Consider the following 26,903-nt stretch of genomic DNA (forward strand, 5'->3'; position numbering starts at 1 on the left):
CACCTAAACAAAACGAGAGACAAACACAGGAACTTCAGAGACAATTAAACAAAGCGAGAAACAAAAACAGGAACTACAGAGACTCCTAAACAAAACGAGAGACAAACACAGGAACTTCAGAGACAATTAAACAAAGCGAGAGACAGAAACAGGAACTTCAGAGACACCTAAACAAAACGAGAGACAAAAACAGGAACTATAGAGACACCTAAACAAAACGAGAGACAAACACAGGAACTTCAGAGACAATTAAACAAAACGAGTGACAAAAACAGGAACTTCAGAGACACCGTAACAAAACGACAGACAGAAACAGGAACTTCAGAGACACCTAAACAAAGCGAGAGACAAAAACAGGAACTATAGAGACACTTAAACAAAACGAGAGACAAACACAGGAACTTCAGACACTCTTAAACAAAGCGAAGACAAAAACAGGAATTTCAGAGACAATTAAACGAGAGACAGAAACAGGAACTTCAGAGACACCTAAACAAAACGAGAGACAAACACAGGAACTTCAGAGACTCTTAAACAAAGCGAAGACAAAAACAGGAATTTCAGAGACAATTAAACAAAACGAGTGACAAAAACAGGAACTTCAGAGACACCTTAACAAAGCGAAAGACAAAAACAGGAACTTCAGAGACACCTAAACAAAACGAGAGACAGAAACAGGAACTTCAGAGACACCTAGACAAAACGAGAGACAAACACAGGAACTTCAGAGGCTCCTGAACAAAGCGAGAGACAAAAAAAGGAATTTCAGAGACAATTAAACAAAACGAGTGACAAAAACAGGAACTCTTCAGAGACACTTAAACAAAACGAGAGACAAACAAAGGAACTTCAGAGACACTAAAACAAAACGAGAGACAAACACAGGAACTTAAGAGACTCCTAAACAAAGCGAGAGACAAAAAAAGGAATTTCAGAGACAATTAAACAAAACGAGTGACAAAAACAGGAAATATAGAGACACTTAAACAAAACGAGAGACAGAAACAGGAAATATAGAGACACCTAAACAAAACGAGAGACAGAAACAGGAACTATTGAGACACTTAAACAAAACGAGAGACAAAAACAGGAACCCTAGAGACACCTAAACAAAACGAGAGACATAAACAGGAGCTGCAGAGACACCTAAACGAAACGAGAGACAAAAACAGGAGCTGCAGAGGCACCTAAACAAAACGAGAGACAAAAACAGGAACCCTAGAGACACCTAAACAAAACGAGAGACATAAACAGGAGCTGCAGAGACACCTAAACGAAACGAGAGACAAAAACAGGAGCTGCAGGGACACCTAAACAAAACGAGAGACAAAACCAGGAGCTGCAGAGACACCTAAACAAAGCGTGAGACAAACACAGGAACTTCAGAGACACGTAAACAAAACGAGAGACAAAAACAGGAACTGCAGAAACACCTAAACAAAACGAGAGACAAAAACAGGAGCGGCAGAGACACCTAAACAAAACGAGAGACAGAAACAGGAAATATAGAGACACCTAAACAAAACGAGAGAGAAACACAGGAACTTCAGAGACACTTAAAGAACTTCAGAGACTCCTAAACAAAGCAAAGACAATAACAGGAGCTGCAGAGACACTGACAATTAAACAAAGCGAGAGACAGAAACAGGAATTTCAGAGACACTTAAACAAAGCGAGAGACAAAAACAGGAACTTCAGAGTCACCTAAACAAAACGAGAGACAAAAACAGGAACTATAGAGGCACCTAAACAAAACGAGAGACAAAAACAGGAACTGCAGAAACACCTAAACAAAACGAGAGACAAAAAACAGGAACTATAGAGACACCTAAACAAAGCGAGAGACAGAAACAGGAACTTCAGAGACACTTAAACAAAACGAGAGACAGAAACAGGAAATATAGAGACACCTAAACAAAACGAGAGACAAAACCAGGAGCTGCAGAGACACCTAAACAAAGCGTGAGACAAACACAGGAACTTCAGAGACAATTAAACAACACGAGAGACAAACACAGTAACTTCAGAGACAATTAAACAAAACGAGAGACAAACACAGGACCTTAAGAGACTCCTAAACAAAGCGAGAGACAGAAACAGGACCTGCAGAGCCTCCTAAACAAAACGAGAGACAAAAAACAGGAACTATAGAGACACCTAAACAAAGCGAGAGACAGAAACAGGACCTGCAGAGCCTCCTAAACAAAACGAGAGACAAAAAACAGGAACTATAGAGACACCTAAACAAAACAAGAGACAAACACAGGAACTTCAGAGACAATTAAACAAAGCGAGAGACAAAAACAGGAATTTCAGAGACAATTAAACAAAACGAGTGACAAAAAGACACTTAAACAAAACGAGAGACAAATACAGGAACTTCAGAGAAACCGTAACAAAGCGAGAGACAAACACAGGAACTTCAGAGCCACCTAAACAAAACGAGAGACAAAAACAGGAACTGCAGAGACCCCTAAACAAAACGAGAGACAAAAACAGGAACTTCAGGGACACCTAAACAAAACGAGAGACAGAAACAGGAACTTCAGAGAAACCTAAACAAAACGAGAGACAAAAACAGGAGCTGCAGGGACACCTAAACAAAACGAGAGACAGAAACAGGAACTATAGAGACACCTAAACAAAGCGAGAGACAGAAACAGGACCTGCAGAGCCTCCTAAACAAAACGAGAGACAAAAAACAGGAACTATAGAGACACCTAAACAAAGCGAGAGACAGAAACAGGAACTTCAGAGACACCGTAACAAAACGAGAGACAGAAACAGGAACTTTAGAGACACTTAAACAAAACGAGAGACAGAAACAGGAACTTAAGAGACACTTAAACAAAACAAGAGACAGAAACAGGAACTTCAGAGACACCGTAACAAAACGAGAGACAGAAACAGGAACTATAGAGACACCTAAACAAAGCGAGAGACAGAAACAGGACCTGCAGAGCCTCCTAAACAAAACGAGAGACAAAAAACAGGAACTATAGAGACACCTAAACAAAACAAGAGACAAACACAGGAACTTCAGAGACTACTAAACAAAGCAAGAGACAAAAACAGGAGCTGCAGAGACTCCTAAACAAAACGAGGGACAAACACAGGAACTTCAGAGGCACCTAATCAAAACGAGAGACAAAAACAGGAGCTGCAGGGACACCTAAACAAAACGAGAGACAGAAACAGGAAATATAGAGACACCTAAACAAAACGAGAGACAAAGACAGGAGCTGCAGAGACACCTAAACAAAACGAGAGACAAAAACAGGAGCCGCAGAGACACCTAAACAAAACGAGAGACAGAAACAGGAACTTTAGAGACACTTAAACAAAACGAGAGACAAATACAGGAACTTCAGAGAAACCGTAACAAAGCGAGAGACAAACACAGGAACTTCAGAGACATCTAAACAAAACGAGAGACAAAAACAGGAGCGGCAGAGACACCTAAACAAAACGAGAGACAAAGACAGGAGCTGCAGAGACACCTAAACAAAACGAGAGACATAAACAGGAGCTGCAGAGACACCTAAACGAAACGAGAGACAAAAACAGGAGCTGCAGAGACTCCTAAACAAAACGAGGGACAAACACAGGAACTTCAGAGACAATTAAACAAAGCGAGAGACAAAAACAGGAATTTCAGAGACAATTAAACAAAACGAGTGACAAAAAGACACTTAAACAAAACGAGAGACAAACAAAGGAACTTCAGAGACACTAAAATAAAACGAGAGACAGAAACAGGAACTTCAGAGACACTTAAACAAAGCGAGAGACAGAAACAGGACCTGCAGAGCCTCCTAAACAAAACGAGAGACAAAAAACAGGAACTATAGAGACACCTAAACAAAGCGAGAGACAGAAACAGGACCTGCAGAGCCTCCTAAACAAAACGAGAGACAAAAAACAGGAACTATAGAGACACCTAAACAAAACGAGAGACAAACACAGGAACTTCAGAGACTCCTAAACAAAGCAAGAGACAAAAACAGGAGCTGCAGAGACACCTAAACAAAGCGAGAGACAAACACAGGAACTTCAGAGACTCCTAAACAAAACGAGAGACAAACACAGGAACTTCAGAGACACCTAAACAAAACGAGAGACAAACACAGGAACTTCAGAGACACCTTAACAAAACGAGAGACAAAAACAGGAGCTGCAGAGACACCTAAACAAAGCGAGAGACAGAAACAGGAACTTCAGAGACTCCTAAACAAAGCGAGAGACAAAAACAGGAACTATAGAGACACTTAAACAAAGCGAGAGACAAACACAGGAACTTCAGAGACACCTTAACAAAACGAGAGACAGAAACAGGAACTATAGAGACACCTAAACAAAGCGAGAGACAGAAACAGGAATTTCAGAGACTCCTAAACAAAGCGAGAGACAGAAACAGGAACTTCAGAGACACCTAAACAAAACGAGAGACAAACACAGGAACTTCAGAGACAATTAAACAAATCGAGAGACAGAAACAGGAACTATAGAGACACCTAAACAAAGCGAGAGACAGAATCAGGAATTTCAGAGACTCCTAAACAAAGCGAGAGACAGAAACAGGAATTTCAGAGACACCTAAACAAAGCGAGAGACAAAAACAGGAACTTCAGAGACTCCTAAACAAAGAACTATAGAGACACCTAAACAAAGCGAGAGACAGAATCAGGTATTTCAGAGACTCCTAAACAAAGCGAGAGACAGAAACAGGAATTACAGAGACACCTAAACAAAGCGAGAGACAGAAACAGGAACTATAGAGACACTTAAACAAAACGAGAGACAAACACAGGAACGTCAGAGACACTTAAACAAAACGAGAGACAAAAACAGAAACTTCAGAGACTTCTAAACAAAGCGAGAGACAGAAACAGGAACTTCAGAGACACATAAACAAAGCGAGAGACAGAAACAGGAACTTCAGAGACACTTAAACAAAACGAGTGACAAAAACAGAAACTTCAGAGACTCCTAAACAAAGCGAGAGACAAAAACAGGAACAATAGAGACACTTAAACAAAGCGAGAGACAAAAACAGGAACAATAGAGACACTTAAACAAAGCGAGAGACAAAAACAGAAACTTCAGAGACTCCTAAACAAAGCGAGAGACAGAAACAGGAACTCCAGAGACACATAAACAAAGCGAGAGACAGAAACAGGAACTGCAGAGACACATAAACAAAGCGAGAGACAGAAACAGGAACTTCAGAGACACTTAAACAAAACGAGAGACAAACACAGGAACTTCAGAGACACTTAAACAAAACGAGTTACAAAAACAGAAACTTCAGAGACTCCTAAACAAAGCGAGAGACAGAAACAGGAACTTCAGAGACAACTAAACAAAGCGAGAGACAAAAACAGGAACTTCAGAGACTCCTAAACAAAGCAAAGACAATAACAGGAGCTGCAGAGACACTTAAACAAAACGAGAGACAAACCCAGGAACTTCAGAGAAACCGTAACAAAGCGAGAGACAAACACAGGAACTTCAGAGACACCTTAACAAAACCAGAGACAGAAACAGGAACTATAGAGACACCTAAACAACAGGAATTTCAGAGACTCCTAAACAAAGCGAGAGACAAAAACAGGAACTTCAGAGACACTTAAACAAAGCAAGAGACAAACACAGGAACTTCAGAGAAACCGTAACAAAGCGAGAGACAAACACAGGAACTTCATAGACTCCTAAACAAAGGAAGAGACAAAAACAGGAACTATAGAGACACTTAAACAAAGCGAGAGACAAAAACAGGTACTATAGAGACACCTAAACAAAACGAGAGACATAAACAGGAACTTCAGAGACACCTAAACAAAACGAGTGACAAAAACAGGAACTTCAGAGACACCTTAACAAAGCGAGAGAAAAAAACAGGAGCTGCAGAGACACCTAAACAAAGCGAGAGACAAAAACAGGAACTATAGAGACACATAAACAAAACGAGAGACAAACACAGGAACTTCTGAGACACCGTAACAAAGCGAGAGACAAACAAAGGAACTTCAGAGACTCCTAAACAAAGCGAGAGACAGAAACAGGAATTTCAGAGACACCTAAACAAAGCGAGAGACAGAAACAGGAATTTCAGAGACACCTAAACAAAGCGAGAGACAAAAACAGGAACTAGAGAGACACTTAAACAAAGCGAGAGACAAAAACAGGAACTAGAGAGACACTTAAACAAAGCGAGAGACAAACACAGGAACTTCAGAGACACATTAACAAAGCGAGAGACAAACACAGGAACTTCATAGACTCCTAAACAAAGGAAGAGACAAAAACAGGAACTATAGAGACACCTAAACAAAACAAGAGACAAACACAGGAACTTCAGAGACACTTAAAAAACGAGAGACAAAAACAGGAACTTCAGAGACACCGTAACAAAACGAGAGACAGAAACAGGAACTATAGAGACACCTAAACAACAGGAATTTCAGAGACTCCTAAACAAAGCGAGAGACAAAAACAGGAACTTCAGAGACCCCTAAACAAAGCGAGAGACAAAAACAGGAACTATAGAGACACTTAAACAAAGCGAGAGACAAACACAGGAACTTCATAGACTCCTAAACAAAGGAAGAGACAAAAACAGGAACTATAGAGACACATAAACAAAACGAGAGACAAACACAGGAACTGCAGAGACACTTAAACAAAACGAGAGACAAAAACATGAACTTCAGAGACACCTAAACAAAACGAGAGACAAACACAGGACCTTCAGAGACTCCTAAACAAAGCGAGAGACAGAAACAGGAATTTCAGAGACACTTAAACAAAGCGAGAGACAACAACAGAAACTTCAGAGACTCCTAAACAAAGCGAGAGACAGAAACAGTAACTTCAGAGACACTTAAACAAAGCGAGAGACAACAACAGAAACTTCAGAGACTCCTAAACAAAGCGAGAGACAAAAACAGGAACTTCAGAGACACTTAAACAAAGCGAGAGACAACAACAGAAACTTCAGAGACTCCTAAACAAAGCGAGAGACAAAAACAGGAACTAGAGAGACACTTAAACAAAGCGAGAGACAAAAACAGGAACTTCAGAGACCCCTAAACAAAGCGAGAGACAAAAACAGGAACTATAGAGACACATAAACAAAGCGAGAGACAAAAACAGGAACTATAGAGACACCTAAACAACAGGAATTTCAGAGACTCCTAAACAAAGCGAGAGACAAAACCAGGACCTATAGAGACACTTAAACAAAGCGAGAGACAAAAACAGGAACTTCAGAGACCCCTAAACAAAGCGAGAGACAAAAACAGGAACTTCAGAGACTCGGAACTTCAGAGACACCTAAACAAAACGAGAGACAATACCAGGAACTTCAGAAACACCTAAACAAAACGAGAGACAAAAACAAGAGCTGCAGAGACACCTAAACAAAACGAGAGACATTAACAGGAACTTCAGAAACACCTAAACAAAACGAGAGACAAAAACAAGAGCTGCAGAGACACCTAAACAAAACGAGAGACAAACACAGGAACTGCAGAGACACTTAAACAAAACGAGAGACAAAAACAGGAACTTCAGAGACACCTTAACAAAACGAGAGACAAAAACAAGAGCTGCAGAGACACCTAAACAAAACGAGAGACAAAAACAGGAGCTGCAGAGACACCTAAACAAAACGAGAGACAATAACAGGAACTTCAGAAACACCTAAACAAAACGAAAGACAAAAACAGGAGCTGCGAAATAGATTTTCAGTAAGGGTAAGCGGTTCATGTTCTTCATTAACACCGGGAATATAGAGTAAGAAAGCAGTCAGTTTAAGCATTTTTAGGTCGAAGTAGAAAGCTAAACAAAGTGAAATTTTGCTGCATTATATGGTCATTCAAAAGCAGTAAAGCATTTCGGTCATCTATTCAACAAGTCAGAATGAATTCAATAAAGATATATAAGAAAGTGCATTGTATTTATTTCGCGTCAGTTCAGGTGCCGAACTATTCATTGGCGGCTGCCTAATGACAGGAAAAGTCATATTAGGGCTACATCCTTCAAGCTGTTCCCGTGTGACACCAAGGGCATCTAGAGGTGGGCCATATCAAGCCTCTAATCACAGCAGAAGCTGGCCAGGCGACCACCACAGCTATCTCGGCCACCCCGGGGCACGATGCGTAGTAAAGAGTTAAATGTTTAACTATTTAATGCGGATTAGAATACTGTAAGTATCTGCTACTATCTATGATAATCTCTCGTTATCTCTTACTATCTAGCTCCATCTGCAGCTTCCCTCAGACAGATAGTGTACGTATTGTCTATGTAAGGCCTAAATGCTGGTAGCTTCCCTAACCATCTTAATTTGTTGTAATCATCTTTGAAGTTTACTTTGTGGGTGATGTGTTTACAACTCAAACCACTTAGCACTGGTGTTGGGGAGCAGTGTAATCTATTACACTCGGAGTTCGTTTGCTTACTGCAGAAACCCCGAACAGGACTATGAAATAGCCATCGTTTTTTCATATGTAAAAATTTAGTTTTCTGAATCGGTAAGTTAAAGATTTGATGTCAGGAGTGGTGAGATAACAAACACTGCATAGGTGTAAGTGCTTATCGATTGAAATTCATTTATATCCAATCTTTTCATACCAGGAAGTTTACATACTTTAAATGTGGTTGATGGTCATAACCCTTGTATTGTGATAGCAATGTTATACAGGATGTTGGCAGAGAAAAACTATCTTAGCGACCATAACTGATATGTATTTGGTCCGGTGTTACATCCTGTATGTCAACAATAGTACCGATTGAACATAATGAATAATCAATAAAGGAGTGTTATTTCTGTGTGGGAACATGCTTTTTTTACGTTTTTCTTTGGTGTCTCATTTGTAGCTTAAGTGTCGATTATCTGTTAAAAGTATTACCTCTTCAATCGACGAGTTTGTTATTTTGTTATTTATTTTTAAAACTATTTTTAATGCTTCACCTAATTTACCTTTAAAGAATAAATTAGGACATCGTCATAATGTGTATAGGTTTTTTCAATGCAGGGTTTGATAGCACACAATGTGTGATCGATTTTAATGCATGTATTTACTTCATCTGTACAACAACAGCAACGAAATGTGAGAACGTTAATACAATTATTTGTTATGTCGGAAGCGACAAAATTACCAAAACAAAACAGATATATATCTCCAAAATGTGAAATAAAACCTCTTAAGCGAATTGAACTTACTATTTTCAGTAGAATCTTTTTCTAAGGTTAATTAGTCAGGGGGTATGTTATCCCATTTATATTTTTATCGAATATATTGTAATTGAAAAATATTTAAGGCTTCGCTACACTAAATCATTAACTGCATGTATAAATCATTTATTTAGACTTCATATTTGAAGTTCAGAACAGGTGACTCCTTTCTCTATATTCAAATAAATATTTCTAAACTTACTTGGTCTTCTAAAAGGTTCACTGTTTGATAAATGCCTTGTTTATATGTTTATAACTCCGCCCACGAAAGTGATCTTTAATAATTCAAACTTCCGTCAATAATTCCATTCCTCTGAGACACTATATTTAACCGGAAACGTTTTAGATAACTACACATGTATGATGTATTATCCTATTGAGTGATTTGGTTGTGCGAGGTATAATAAAAGTAATATGTACCTTTACGGATATCTAATACGCGACATTAATCTTTTACAATAGATAATTACTTACAACAAAAAATGACTATATCTTGTAAACATAGCATGACTTGATAATCGGCTCACCTTTAAGTTTAGAACTGTTTAAAGTCTCGTACTTTCATATTTATGTGAAGACTGGTAAAGCGAAACCTTTCTGTGGCGATATATGAATATTTCAACTTCCTGTTATACCCGACACACAAATGTTAGCATATAAATGTTTCTTATAAAATCTCTACCATAAAAATGTTTCGGTAGATTTAAATGACCTTAGCTGTTCCAAGGACTGCACACACCAAAACAAACACACACAAACATTCACTGGACTCTAAAGGTTTTCGGCATATCTAAAGAAATGTATTAACAGACTATTAGGTACAGCTAGATGCAAAAACATAGACCCTCGCACTGTCTTTTTCCCCATATATTTTATTTCCCCAGCCAATCGTTATATATATATATATATACTGCTGGCAAGTATATAACATTGTCTTTATGCAAGAAATTGTTGAGAATAAAGTAACGTGTTCAGTTTTCTAGCTTACCGTAAATACAATCCCTACAATTTTCTTAGTTTCTTTTCAAATCTGGAAATCTACATGCATATGCAGTGTGCTTGTCAACGTTGGTAGTGTGTGATGTCCTGTTACATCGACGGTTAAGTATCCCTCTCTTCTCTTCCACTCATAATGGTTTAATAGTACATCTGTACTCGTTACAACTAAACTGTATTTATCATATAATCGTACAGCGTATGCTATTAACTAGTTGATGAGTTAGATCACGAAACATAAATAAGATGGCCGGGATTTTGTCTATGACTCTCGCAGATTGCTATGTTGTCTCTAATATTTATTCATATGTCAATTTTTCAAGTTTTTTGTTCGTTTATATTTCGTTAAAAAAGCACAGCTATTTCTCCTTCTTTATTGTGTCAGATTCAATATTTGCGAAATTTCGAAGACTTATTTTATACAACATCACGACAAAAATTTGTCTTGTAAAATACGAGTAATTTCCATCCAACTACAGACCGATCTGTTAAGTTGACCAGTCGTACCGACGCAGAGTTTATTGTACGTGCTTGCACGTGTATACCGCACGCTGGCTTTAGAAGAAACTGGATTATCAGCAGCATGTGTTCGTTATAACAAACATGCCCAACAAAATTAACAGGCAAAAAATATTTCACTGTCCCAGCGGGCATATATTAGGTCAAATGTGTGTATTCTCCTAACCCCCCGCAAAGCACAGGTTGAGGAAATTTATCGACGGTCGTATAGGGGTTTACGTTCAGAAGTGGAATAGCATAGCGCCAATATGTACTAACATAACTTTTATATACACTGTATCTAACAAGATCACTGTTTCGTGTTATATGCGTGTCTCTGTTTGTTATACCTGTAGAGTTAGTACTAGGAAATACGGTACCCATGATGAAATACTGAATATAATACTTGATGAGATGCCGATTTAAAGACGAGCATATTTATCTAAACAAATAAGGAATCACGCATGAATAGTTCCACAGAAAAGCAATGACGAAACTTGACGAAAATATAAAGATGTGTTATGGTATGATTGCATGATAAGTTAGAACAGGTAATACAACTACTGAATAAGGAACTTACCTGTAACTGGGATTACCTGTGTCCGATGTGTACCTGAAGCGGGCCCAGTCTGGCTGATGTGGCTGTTAGGATGAGGATGATATTATCGCCGGCAGACACAAGTTCGTGACGTCACAGCGATGTGGGAGGCTGCACACTTCATGTACTGTTTTTCATAGCCAGTGATGCGACTGGTGCAAATTAAAAATATATACTACTGTGTATACTCCAGTTATGTATTTACATAGTACAAATTGCATGTAAGTGGATTACTTATATATAGATAATTGGGAAGTAAAGCAACGTTTAACATATAGTATATTCATCAAAGTGGGTTCCTTAATATATATAGTACAAAGTCAAGAAACGTACAGTGACTTTCTAACATATATAGATATATAGTGGCTACCTTATATATATAGTACAAAGTCAAGAAAAGTACAGTGACTTTCTAACATATAGATATATAGTGGCTACCTTATATATATAGTAAAACGAAAAGTACCGTGACTTTCTAACATATATAGATATATAGTGGCTACCTTATATATATAGTGAAACGAAAAGTACCGTGACTTTCTAACATATATAGATATATAGTGGCTCCCTTATATATATAGTACAAAGTCAATAAAAGTACAGTGACTTTCTAACATATAGATATATAGTGGCTACCTTATATATATAGAACAAAGTCAAGAAAAGTACAGTGACTTTCTAAAATATATAGATATATAGTGGCTACCTTATATATATAGCACAAAGTCAAGAAAAGTACAGTGACTTTCTAAAATATATAGATATATAGTGGCTACCTTATATATATAGTAAATCGAAAAGTACCGTGACTTTCTAACATATATAGATATATAGTGGCTACCTTATATATATAGTAAAACGAAAAGTACCGTGACTTTCTAACATATATATATATATGGTTAATTATGGGTCCAAGAAGTAATATTAAAAGTAGCTTCCCGAATAACACTGGATCCTTGCAGACGTATGTTTGTGGGATACGAATAACTTTGAATTTTATATGGGACAAGGAAGTAAGTCTTACAGTGTAGACAAGTTTTCGAAGCAATCCGCTCCTTTTTCGAGACACAGAAAAAAACCCACAAAACAATTACATTACATATAGGGTTACTTATCTATATATAGTATATAGAAAGTGCATGTACAGCGACTTTCTAACATATGATATATGCATCAAAGTAGCTTACTTATATATAATGTATATAGAGAGTACAGTAACTATTATATATAAGGTTACTTTTAGAAAATATATAAAAGTTAAGCAACTTTCTAATGTATTGTATATACAACATTAATAGTAAACGATCATAGTACATACCACGTTATATAACTACAAACATAAGGTTTGATACGCTATATCTCTAGTAAACGTTCAAAGTGCATACCACCTTATATCATTTTGAACATAAGGTTTGACAAGCTATATCTTTAGTAAACGATCATAGTACATACCACGTTATATCACTTTGAACATTAGGTTTGACACGCTATATCTCTAGTAAACGATCTTAGTACATACCACGTTATATAACTTTGAACATAAGGTTGGACAAGCTATATCTCTAGTAAACGATCATGGTACATACCACGTTATATTACTTTGAACATAAGGTTTGACAAGCTATATCTCTAGTAAACGATCATAGTACATACCACGTCATATCACTACAAACATAAGGTTTGACAAACTATATCTCTTGTAAACGATCATAGTACATACCACGTTATATAACTTTGAACATAAGGTTTGCCAAGCTATATCTTTAGTAGCCTATCATAGTACATACCACGTTATATCACTTTGAACATAAGGTTTGATACGCTTTATCTCTAGTAAACGATCATAGTACATACCACGTTATATAACTTTGAACATAAGGTTTGATACGCTATATCTCTAGTAAACGATCATAGTACATACCACGTTATATAACTTTGAACATAAGGTTTGACAAGCTATATCTCTAGTAAACAATTATAGTACATACCACGTTATATCACTTTGAACATAAGGTTTGATACGCTATATCTCTAGTAAACGATCATAGTAAATGCCACGATATATAACTTTGAACATAAGGTTTGACAAGCTATATCTCTAGTTAACGATCATAGTACATACCACGTAATATTACTTTGAACATAAGGTTTGACACGCTATATCTGTAGTAAACGATTATAGTACATACCACGTTATATCACTTTGAACATAAGGTTTGACAAGCTATATCTTTAGTAGACTATCATAATACATACCACGTTATATAACTTTGAACATAAGGATTGATACGCTATATCTTTAGTAAACGATCATAGTACATACCACGTAATATAACTTTGAACATAAGGTTTGCCAAGCTATATCTTTAGTAGCCTATCATAGTACATACCACGTTATATAACTTTGAACATAAGGATTGATACGCTATATCTTTAGTAAACGATCATAGTACATACCACGTTATATCACTATGAACATAAGGTTCGACACGCTATATGTCTAGTAAACGATCATAGTACATACCACGTAATATCACTTTGAACATAAGGTTTGACACCCTATATCTGTAGTAAACGATTATAGTACATACCACGTTATATAACTTTGAACATAAGGTTTGACAAGCTATATCTTTAGTAGACTATCATAATACATACCACGTTATATAACTTTGAACATAAGGTTTGATACGCTATATCTTTAGTAAACGATCATAGTACATACCACGTTATATCACTTTGAACATAAGGTTTGACACCCTATATCTGTAGTAAACGATTATAGTACATACCACGTTATATAACTTTGAACTTAAGGTTTGACAAGCTATATCTCTAGTAAACGATCATAGTACATACCACGTTATATAACTTTGAATCTAAGGTTTGACAAGTTATATCTTTAGTAGACTATCATAGTACATGCCACGATATATAACTTTGAGCATAAGGTTTGATACGCTATATTTATAGTAGACTATCATAGTACATACCACGTTATATAACTTTGAACATAAGGTTTGACAAGCTATATCTTTAGTAGCTTTTCATAGTACATGCCACGTTATATTACTTTGAACATAAGGTTTGACAAGCTATATCTTTAGTAGACTATCATAGTACATGCTACGTTATATTACTTTCAACATAAGGTTTGATACGCTATATCTCTAGTAAACGACCATATTAAATCCCACGATATATAACTTTGAACATAAGGTTTTATGCGCTATATCTTTAGTAGACTATAATAGTACATACCACGTTATATCACTTTGAACATAAGGTTTGACACGCTATATCTCTAGTAAACGATCATAGCTTGTCAAACCGTATGTTCAAAGGTATATAACGTGGTATGTATTATGATGGTCTACTAAAGATATAGCTTGTCAAACCTTAGGTTCAAAGTTATATAACGTGGTATGGATTATGATAGTCTACTAAAGATATAGCGTGTCAAACCTTATGTTCAAAGCGATATAACGTGGTATGTACTATTATAGCCTACTAAAGATATAGCGCATAAAACCTTATTTTCAAAGTTATATATCGTGGGATTTAATATGGACGTTTACTAGAGATATAGCGTATCAAACCTTATGTTGAAAGTAATATAACGTAGCATGTACTATGATAGTCTACTAAAGATATAACTTTTCAAACCTTAGGTTCAAAGTTATATAACGTGGTATGGATTATGATAGTCTACTAAAGATATAGCGTGTCAAACCTTATGTTCACAGTGATATAACGTGGTATGTACTATTATAGTATACTAAAGATATAGCGCATAAAACCTTATGATCAAAGTTATATATCGTGGGATTTAATATGGTCGTTTACTAGAGATATAGCGTATCAAACCTTATGTTCATAGTGATATAACGTGGTATGTAGTATGTATTATGATAGTCTACTAAAGATATAGCTTGTCAAACCTTATGGTCAAAGTTATATAACGTGGTATGTACTATGATAGTCTACTATAAATATAGCGTATCAAACCTTATGTTCAAAGTTATATATCGTGGCATGTACTATGATAGTCTACTAAAGATATAGCGTGTCAAACCTTATGTTCACAGTGATATAACGTGGTATGTACTATTATAGCCTACTAAAGATATAGCGCATAAAACCTTATGCGCTATATCTTTAGTAGACTACAATAGTACATACCACGTTATATCACTTTGAACATAAGTTTTGACACGCTTTATCTCTAGTAAACGATCATAGTACATTTTGAACATAAGGTTTGCCAAGCTATATCTTTAGTAGCCTATCATAGTACATGCCACGTTATATTACTTTGAACATAAGGTTTGACAAGCTATATTTCTTGTAAACGATCATAGTACACACCACGTTCTATTACTTTGAACATAAGGTTTGACAAGCTATATTTCTTGTAAACGATCATAGTACACACCACGTTATATTACTTTGAACATAAGGTTTGACAAGCTATATCTATAGTAGACGATCAGTAAACGATCATAGTACATACCACGTAATATCACTTTGAACATAAGGTTTGACACGCTATATCTGTAGTAAACGATAATAGTACATACCACGTTATATAACTTTGAACATAAGGTTTGACAAGCTATATCTTTAGTAGACTATCATAATACATACCACGTTATATAACTTTGAACATACGGTTTGACAAGCTATGTCTTTAGTAAACGATCATAGTACATACCACGTTATATCACTTTGAACATAAGGTTTGACAAGCTATATCTCTAGTAAACGATCATAGTACATACCACGTTATATAACTTTGAACCTAAGGTTTGACAAGTTATATCTTTAGTAGACTATAATAGTACATGCCACGATATATAACTTTGAACATAAGGTTTGATACGCTATATTTATAGTAGACTATCATAGTACATACCACGTTATATAACTTTGAACATAAGGTTTGACAAGCTATATCTTTAGTAGACTATCATAGTACATACCACGTTATATCACTTTGAACATAAGGTTTTATGCGCTAGATCTTTAGTAGACTATCATAGTACATACCACGTTATATAACTTTGAACATACGGGTTGACAAGCTATGTCTTTAGTAAACGATCATAGTACATACCACGTTATATCACTATGAACATAAGGTTTGACACGCTATTTCTTTAGTAAACAATCATAGTACATACCACATTATATAACTTTGAACATAAGGTTTGACAAGCTATATCTTTAGTAGACTATCATAGTACATGCCACGTTTTATTACTTTGAACATAAGGTTTGACACGCTATATCTTTAGTAAACAATCATAGTACATACCACATTATATAACTTTGAACATAAGGTTTGACAAGCTATATCTCTAGTAAACGAGCATAGTACATACCAAGTTATATAACTTTGAACATAAGGTTTGACAAGCTATATCTCTAGTAAACGATCATAGTACATACCACGTTATATAACTTTGAACATAAGGTTTGACAAGCTATATCTCTAGTAAACGAGCATAGTACATACCAAGTTATATAACTTTGAACATAAGGTTTGACAAGCTATATCTCTAGTAAACGAGCATAGTACATACCAAGTTATATAACTTTGAACATAAGGTTTGACAAGCTATATCTTTAGTAGACTATCATAATACATACCACGTTATATCACTTTGAACATAAGGTTTTATGCGCTATATCTTTAGTAGACTATCATAGTACATACCACGTTATATAACTTTGAACATAAGGTTTGACAAGCTATATCTTTGGTAGACTATCATAGTACATGCCACGTTATATTACTTTGAACATAAGGTTTGACACGCTATATCTTTAGTAGACTATCATAGTACATACCACATTATATAACTTTGAACATAAGGTTTGACAAGCTATATCTTTGGTAGACTATCATAGTACATGCCACGTTATATTACTTTGAACATAAGGTTTGACACGCTATATCTCTAGTAAACGATCATAGTAAATGCTACGATATATAACTTTGAACATAAGGTTTGACAAGCTATATCTCTAGTAAACGATCATAGTACATACCACGTTATATCACTTTGGACCTAAGTTTTGACACGCTTTATCTCTAATAAACGATCATATGACATACCACGTTATATCACTTTGAACCTAAGGTTTTACACGCTTTATTTCTAATAAACGATCATATTACATACCACGTTATTTAACTTTGAACCTAAGGTTTGACAAGCTATATCTATAGTAGACGATCATAGTACATACCACGTTATATAACTTTGAACCTAAGGTTTGACAAGCTATATCTATAGTAGACGATCATAGTACATACCACGTTATATCACTTTGAACATAAGGTTTGATAAGCTATATCTCTAGTAAACGATCATAGTACATACCACGTTATATCACTTTGAACATAAGGTTTGATACGCTATATCTCTAGTAAACGATCATAGTACATACCACGTTATATCACTTTGAACATAAGGTTTGATACGCTATATCTCTAGTAAACGATCATAGTACATACCACGTTATATCACTTTGAACATAAGGTTTGATACGCTATATCTCTAGTAAACGATCATAGTACATACCACGTTATATCACTTTGAACATAAGGTTTGATACGCTATATCTCTAGTAAACGATCATAGTAAATGCCACGTTATATCACTTTGAACATAAGGTTTGATACGCTATATCTCTAGTAAACGATCACAGTAAATGCCAGGTTATATCACAACGAACATCAGATTTGACTGGTTATATCTCTAGCAAGTGATCACAGTACATTTGTACATACTAAACGAATTTCTAGTCTTTGGACATAAAACATACTACTTGTTTGCTGACATTTTTCATAACAAAACCATAATCCTAATAAACGATTAAGTCTACATAATGCTAACATCATCCTTATATTCTACACTGTAGTACCATTTCACGTATACCAAACCACACCATTATACTAGATATATATACATACATTTCTAGAGATACCAATCTACGTACATAGTAATCATTACACTACTTACTTACTTCGTGTCGACACCGTAGTAGATATTCTACGCTTCTGTTGGATTACATATACCGGCATAGAGTGTTTAGTACAGCATCTCACCACTAGGGTACTAACAGGTACACTGAATCACATAGCCCTGGACATCGGTCTAAGACCACAGTATAACACTACAGCATGGGCGGGATGGTTTGTTATCCTAATTTACTGTGTATTGTAGGTTTGAGAGAGCGATTAACACTGATTTGATACAGGGGAGCTTGCGAGCCTGGTACACATGACAACGGGGGATTGAATGTGTTTGGGGACAAGTGTTTACATTGTTACAATGCTAACCTTCACATTCCCACTGACCCACCTTTTGGTCTCGTGGGGGGTCTCACGAGCTTCATTCATAGATGTATAATACAATGCTAGTGTAGAGTTGACAAGAGACTCCTGGATGTTGTTTTTAGCCCTTATGTAATTAATATAACTATTGATTTTGTGAATCGCTAGCATACCTGTCTAGTCTAGTCATAAATAACACCTGTCCTTTAAATAGACATTTTGACGCGATACCTACCATAGTGGAACAAAACAATAAACTATCTACATACAAATCGTGAATAAATTGAACCTTCCCATAAATTATTTTTATGAAACTAAATAGATTTCCATAACGCATTTCTGATAAACTGATCCGGGTCATCCCTCGGTGAGTATTACTCTACCATTTAGTGAACACTTAAGTTCTTGTTACTTATAGATTTGTTTGGGAGTAAAGTTACCCTGTCCCATTGCATTGCCATGTTTCCTATTTACAGTTACCTCCCCTTCGCGTCCGTTTGGCTATAACTGTAGCAAAGTTAGGCTCGTACACTTCCATTCGCCAGGCAGCTGAATCGATTTCAGGGATGGTACACCAAACGGAAGTCCATGGTTCGAATCCCTCTCTAGCGCATATTATTTTTCACTCAGAACAAATTTGTTGGTTGTAATCCGTTTATTAAATTTTTGTCTTGTCATTGTGAAGGGTGAACGTAACGCACAGGTTGATGCACCATTAAAGCTAAGATTGTGAAACAGAAAAAAAAATAAAAAAAAATAACCCGTTTATACTAAAATCTCGATATAGTTCAAATAACCATACTTACCATCTCCTTTACTTTAAACCTCCATTTTAACCTCGATTATTGCCAAACCTCTTTATAACGATAACATTATGTTGAACAAAAGGTGGAATGTATCGAGGTTGTCTTACAAAAGTAGCATGCGCTACATTTTGTCGTGAATGCACGGCAACGTAAATTGTCCATTGAGGTCGAGTAGCAGTGGTATCAACATCAGCTCTTTTGACAAAAAACAATTCAACTAAAAACATGTTGATATTTTTCTACAATACTTCAATTAATTACCCGAATAAAATAATTAACTAGAACTACGAAAGCAAAATTAGATATCATATACTATTGATTTAAATTTTATTTATATTTACATATATCAGGTGAGAACATTCTATTGAAAGGACATGTAAGATCAGTAAGGGATGGTGCCATATTCGGCCGTTTTTCGGCCCCTTATTGATCAACATTTATCTTTCGCGAAGATGCCTTTAGGTCTGACCTATATAAATAGCTGTATTTGAATAAAATCTGCTTGACCCCTTGTTGTCTTCAACCCCCTCCCCCTCCCCCATCGTCAACATTTCTCTGATTCCGAATCGAGCGATTTTATATTACAGTCCAAGCATAGAAGGATTAAACTTGAAATATATTGGGCATCATTTTCGGGGTCAAAGTGCTTTATCTGTAGAGTAAACCGCACAAATAAAAATATAAATATAACAACTTACCATGGATATGAAAACAAACATATTTATCAGATCAGGTATACTTTTCAAAGTTAAAGCAGATGCTGTTTTTCTTATATCCTTGATGAAGAAATCCAAGATGGTGAAACAGCTATATGCAACTCTTCTAACCGTAGTTATCAAACTGTGTTAAGCCTGTTCTATTTTCCTTTCAATAAAAAATTATGTGGAAAGAACAAACACTTTGCGAGAAAAGCATTGTTGTCTACATTTGTTCCACATCACCTAGATCATCAGCACATTTGTAGAAGCGATGTTATCCAAAACCATATAATTGTCTGTAAATAAAACTGTTCAAACAATGACGATGTGGCTATTGCTGTTCCTGATGGGGCATACACATATATTGAAAAAAGCGATGTCCTCGTTGTATACAGAGGTTTCCGTGATGCCCTAGACTTCCCCTATGAAACAGGCATTAAATCGGAAATGTCTTACTTTCTCACTGATGAGCAGAAGCAGCAACACACGAATCAAGACTGGTAACAAAAACAAGGTGGGAAGTGGCGCATAAAGTGATAGATAGCACTTGGTAATGATATTCCCAATAGCCGAATCACTTTTGTCGGGGACTTTGTTAGCATTGTATTTGCGTTATGCATTGTTTTCGTCCTACGTTAGCCAGTGATTCTCCAAAGACAACATTGTAACAGGAAGAGTGTTGGCGCTTAGAAAATATAAGAATATCCTTCAACAGAAAGAACTAAGTCAGGGCAGATAAGAAAAGAACTATCAGAACACACATTTGAAACAAGCAAAGGCTTATGAGGCAAAACATGTATCAGTGGAAAATCAATACAAGTTGAGGGTGCACAAAGAGCTATATGGAATGATAAAAGTTCTCGACATACGTCATCTGAAGTGTACAATCAATTTCTGTAGTTGTTACTAATATACAGCTTTGTGGTATGATCGTCACCACCAAGAAAAAGAGCAAACAGGTGTCGAATGAATTCATCCCCTGCTGTGTGAATGCTGCAATACAATCGGATGATTGGTCAGTCTGACTAGCTGTTCCCTTTGAAGGATGCATTGTACATAAAACGAAAAATATTATCTTAGTTAAATGAAAAATATAAAATTAAATTGAAATGGTAAAATGCACTGAAACATTGAAACTAATAAAAATATAATAATAAAATGACTCGGTGTTAGTGGACATGGCAACTTGACACATTGTCTCCTGAATGTATACGCGCAATGGTCTTCTTATTCCGGATAATTCAGCTATAACTAACGGAACATTCCACACAATCACTAAGCACACCTTCTTATGAAATATTCCTAGAGTATCAATTATGTTTTCAGCCAGTAAATAAGAAATATTCAAGTAATAAAAACGTAAATATAGCAAAAGTTAACTTTATTGGAAATGAGTCACTGTGACCTAATTTTTTGTTATTGGCCCACTTTTGTATTTATATTTCCTCAATGTCAATATCAATCTATTTTTGTTCATAAAATAAAAAATGCATTTTTCTACGAACAAAAAACAAAAGAGAAAAAGCGTTTTTCCCCTCCCACTTTGAAACCTCAAATATCGCAAAGGTGTCTAACGAATGTATTTTTCATTCATAGCAATCAATATTTGACCCAAAGGTATCATCATGGGTGTTAAATGATAATGCTTATGTTCATAAAGGGGCCTTAAAACAGCCGAATATGACACACATCCTTTATTAATACTTACTTTTAACTCCGCATTTATCTGTTAGTAGCTAGCTCTACATTCATAAAAAAACACACATGCACAACCACAGTACAATAATGGACAAATAGAGAACATTTGTGATTTCAAAATACCATCTGCTGTATAGTATACACTGTACAATAGGACCAATGGATGATGCGGCACATTTGACCAACTGTCCAAGCGACCTATTATGCGAAATACCTGTTTAGTATATTCATGTGACCTCATGTGTTAAGTACTAAATATCTGTATAATTTGACCAATGGACATATTGATTACAATACCTGTATAATTTGACCAATGAACATATTGATTACAAAACCTGTATAATTTGACCAATGGACATATTGATAACAATACCTGTATAATTTGATCAATGAACATATTGATAACAATACCTGTATGATTTGACCAATGAACATATTGATTACAAAACCTGTATAATTTGACCAATGGACATATTGATAACAATACCTGTATAATTTGATCAATGGACATATTGATAACAATACCTGTATAATTTGACAAATTGACATATTGATTACAATACCTGTATAATTTGACCAGTGAACATATTGATTACAATACCTGTATAATTTGACCAATGGACATATTGATTACAATGCCTGTATAATTTGACCATTCAACATATTGATTACAATACCTGTATAAATTAACCAATGGACATATTGATTACAATACCTGTATAATTTGACCATTCAACATATTGATAACAATACCTGTATACAATACCTGTATACGTGACCTGTGATTTTCAGTACTTGTATACTAAAACCAGGTGCCAAATCGTGTCTTGTACCTTTGCCTTTATCCTGTAAAGTAAATATGCAATAGACCCATTCCTAGAGACAATGACCTGCATTATTACTTCTCTCCCCACCCTTTGTCTGCACCTTTACGCCTTGTACCTCGGGCATTGCCCCCACTCACTGAAACGATGACATGACGTCGGTGACATATCACATGCAGGGTCAAGTCGTGCTCGCTGTAGTCATTCAAGCCTTTGAACATAATTTTAGCTCTGATCGTGCTGTAAATCAAAACCCGATGACAACCAATTATAAAAAATCAAAAAACAAACAAGCAATTATTTGTCAGTATATCCGCCCACGATTGTTCGAGAGCGCGTGATTTTATTCTTCTCTAAACATGATCCTGGTTCTAAGGGCGGAAATACGCCATGCAGCTCCGGGTTTAAATAGAACATATGCATTTGAGTTTTCCCATACCTGTAATCACTTTGATCCATGGATAAAAATGCCTCCTACACTTCGTAGACTGAGATAAATAGCTCTTTTGTCGATATTTGATAACGATAGTTTCCTTGTTATAAAATGTATCTCAAATCATTGTGCTCAAGAGTCACTGTCGTTTAATATGTTCTTTTCAAATTCGTTAATGGTGATAAAATTTGGCTCAGTTGAAACACTCAGATTTTTTCCATATGTTATCAAATCAAAATGTCACCATTAAACTTTTAAACTTATAGTCGAAACGGAATTATACAAGCATACAGCGCTTCGTTTTGTAACATGCCCTGAGATAAAAGCCCGGCAAGATGGCACGCGTACACCATGCCTCCCCGTGGTGTGACCTTTATGTTGGTAGCTGCCTATAGTTAGTGTTGTGATACGTCTGTGCTGTTTGTGTAAAGGTCAGCCGTACAAAACACACATCAGAGTGTTCATTATATCAGCATTCCTTATTTCTATAATGATTTCAATATCAATTAAAATATCGAAAATCTATTATCTCGTTGACATCCATATGCATTGAGGGATTAAGACTTCATGATTGTTGCCCTTATACCTTACATGAAAAAGAGTGTCCGTTTTAGAATTCGGTTAAAATACTTTTTAAGCAGTAGGAATATTTTCGCGCGAATTCATAGAAAACAGTTAAATACAAAAACCACCATAGTTTTTTGGTATATATTTTTAAGTCATATTTTGCACTGAAATCAAGGTTCGCTTATATAAATATATATAAATATGGTGTCATTCATGATGATGAAGCAAGCCTACTCGGCACACTGGCTTGTTCTGTTGTTCTGTAGCTTGGTCTAAGATCAGTAGGGCTTCATCTTTATCAAGCCCAATATCATGTCTACTACGTAAATCTAATTATTATTACTACTTAAATAATCTATCTTAAGCGATGTTTTGCATCTGTTTCAGTTTATTTGGTTTTGCTCTTGTGTGTTTGATGTCATAGGTTTATATATATTGTTTTTTCATCAGTGTCCAGTGTATGTCTTTATGTATGTACATGGCATTGCATCTAACTGTAAGTTTTAACAAATTTTAAACCAAAATAAACTAATTCAATCGGGGTTTACTACCGGAGAAGCTTAACCAACGTTGGAAACATTTGACGATCATCATCGTTACCTGATTACCAGATATGACCGATTCATTTTAATCTACATGTTATTGAGCTGTATCATTACCAATGTGAAATGCGGTGCCGGAAATGCTAACCCATTCCACCTCAAGCTTTCGGTGTTTTTTGTAATATCTTGTTTGTTTGTGTTGGAGTCTATCCTCGTGTGTTAATGATGTTGACACTATTCTTAATTTCTTTCCTGTTTTAAGATACCGTCACGGTAACCATGGTAACCATTCCTCAATATCAGTCAATGATAGTAGCCAAGGAAACTGATATACGCCAAAACATGTTTTGCACGATTGTAGTATCTCTAAAAATTATTTCTTTTTGTAAAACTACGTATCAACCACACACCCGAGTACAGTAATAGTGTTGGAGGGTGTGGTGAGAAGCTAGGACCTCTGGGTTATATATTTTACTATCATTCTTGTGGTTCATCGTCGTTATCAATAAAAGGTCTCAAATAATCCTCACACTGACACTTAATGTTTCCGCTAGTATTCCGGGACTTCTCTTAGATTAGAAATGGAGTTGGATGTTCCAATCTGATCCCCACTATCAGTCAGAAAGGGTAATGCACGTGCTCGCGACTCATGAAGCGATCAACATATTCCAGTGCCATGCTGTTATATATAGGGTTCGAGTAATCCACGCGCTGTGTCGAAAATCCGTCACGTTTGCTTCACACCTCCCCTCAGTATATAATCCTCAATAACCGCGACCACCACTGCAACAAAAACGAAGATGAGACTACAACATCACGGTCGACTCAATAAGTGGTTTGAATAATACTCATAAAATAAGTTCCAATTTGTTTTTACTTACATCTGTTTCACTCGAGGTACATGTAGATGTAGGTTGGGATAAATAGACTGATGGGGAAAGTATTAACCAGTTAAAGGACTTGGAAAGGTTACAGAACATGCACATCCGACGATTTCCTTCTATATCTTTTCTCTACGCGATCTAATAATCTTTCTGGAACAAAAACATCGAGATATACATGTATGTAGTAAGTGATGATACTTGACTTACTCGATATTATTCTCAACTTCGATATCATTTTACAAAACGTAGCTAACACCCAATGATAAGAGAATCTGGGATCTGGGAGCGTCATTCAAGTAGTCTGATAAGAAGATCAATGCACCAAGTCACCCATATCTTGTCGGCGAACGGAAAGCACTGTATCCTCAACTTCACAGATATATACCCATTGTATTCCTTCAGTCGGAAATTTCAAATTTGATAATTTAAGTTATTTTTCTCAAATTGTACAAGTATGATGCAGAAAATATGTGAGAATCTTGATTTTCCCAAAATAGTAAAACATAGATATTTCTTTTTTTTATTTGGTTTAGTGTCGAACAATTCGAAAACAAATTATGCAGTTTTCAGTCGATTTCTATAATGTTGAGTTAATAATTTGACCTAAATCCAGTTTGATGTTCATGCAATTTTGTTCAAATAAACTTTGTAAGGCTTTACATAATATTGATGAAAAATAGTCATCATAGTAAGAAAAACGTTTAAAATTGCAAAAATGTGTTTTGGAAAGATGTGTTTAGGGCATGGTATAAATTAAGAGCAAAAGAGGAGCTGTTTAAAAATGAGAATTTTGCCCTACTTAAGACACCCTTATGGTATAACAAAAATATTTCTGTTGGTAATAAAGTTGTTTTTTATAGTAAGTGGTTTAAAAACGGGATTATGATAATTAATGATTTGTTGAAAAACAACACAGACTACTCTTTCTTGTCTTTTAAGGAATTTTGTGATCTACATGGTACAATAACTAATTATCTAGAATATCATGGCTTGATAACAAGCATAAAGAATTATCTGAAACAACTTAATTTGCCAAACAAAAATGTGATATACCCAATTATACCGTTACATCTTGTAATAATTTTAAAGAAGAAAAAAGGTTCTCAAGACTTCTATAATATACTTATCAGAAATAATGCATCAATAACTGCTCAAACAAAATGGGGAACTATATTCGACTATAATCAGGAAACTTGGGGGAAAATATATGCTATTCCTTTCAGGGTTACAAAAAATACAAAATTGCAATGGTTGCAATTTAGAATTAATCATTATATTTTAACAACCAATTCTTATTTATGCAAAATTGGACTTGTAAATAACCCACACTGTGTTTTTTGTATCATAGAAAGGGAGACAATTACCCACGTTTTATGGGAATGCAGGGAAGTACAAAAATTTCTGAGCAATTTTGAAAGTCTTTTAAGTGCTCTCACTATTCCTTTCTCACTAAATAAAGAATCAATGATCTTTGGTTTTATCAACCAAACTGGAATTTATACCAGAATTGATAATGAAATTACTCTGTTCATTAAACAATATATATACAAAACCAGATGTTTTCATAAGTCACTTAATGTGACGGCTTTAGTCAATTCGATTAAAGATTACTATAAGGTTCAGAAATATATTGCTCGTGGTAAAGGGGAACAAGGCCTTAGAAGATTTACTTCTGAATGGGAAAAATGGTTAAAATTAGTAGAGCTTGACCTCAACTAACCCTGAATATTATGACTATTTATATTAAGTTATTAGTTGTTATTCTACTTAAAAAAA

At 35.5% G+C, this 26,903-nt stretch overlaps 1 protein-coding gene across 3 annotated transcripts in view; it reads right to left on the minus strand.

Moving 5' to 3' along the window:
- LOC110459975 overlaps positions 1-18,612 on the minus strand; it is a 52,075-nt gene extending 33,463 nt beyond the window's left edge. The window contains exons 1-2 of one of the 3 annotated variants that reach the window (XM_021512590.1): positions 18,366-18,612; positions 11,313-11,482 (exon numbers count right to left, since the gene is read on the minus strand). The gene's annotated coding sequence lies outside the window, so the exon portion shown is untranslated. Of the gene's footprint in view, positions 1-11,312; positions 11,483-12,199; positions 12,224-18,361 lie in introns of those variants that run through there. The other 2 variants (XM_021512601.1, XM_021512612.1) reach the window with 2 other exon arrangements.
- Between the last annotated feature and the right edge of the window lie 8,291 nt (positions 18,613-26,903).

The sequence above is a fragment of the Mizuhopecten yessoensis genome, unplaced genomic scaffold, assembly GCF_002113885.1.
Source record: "Mizuhopecten yessoensis strain PY_sf001 unplaced genomic scaffold, ASM211388v2 scaffold1321, whole genome shotgun sequence".
Taxonomy (NCBI): Eukaryota; Metazoa; Mollusca; class Bivalvia; order Pectinida; family Pectinidae; genus Mizuhopecten; species Mizuhopecten yessoensis.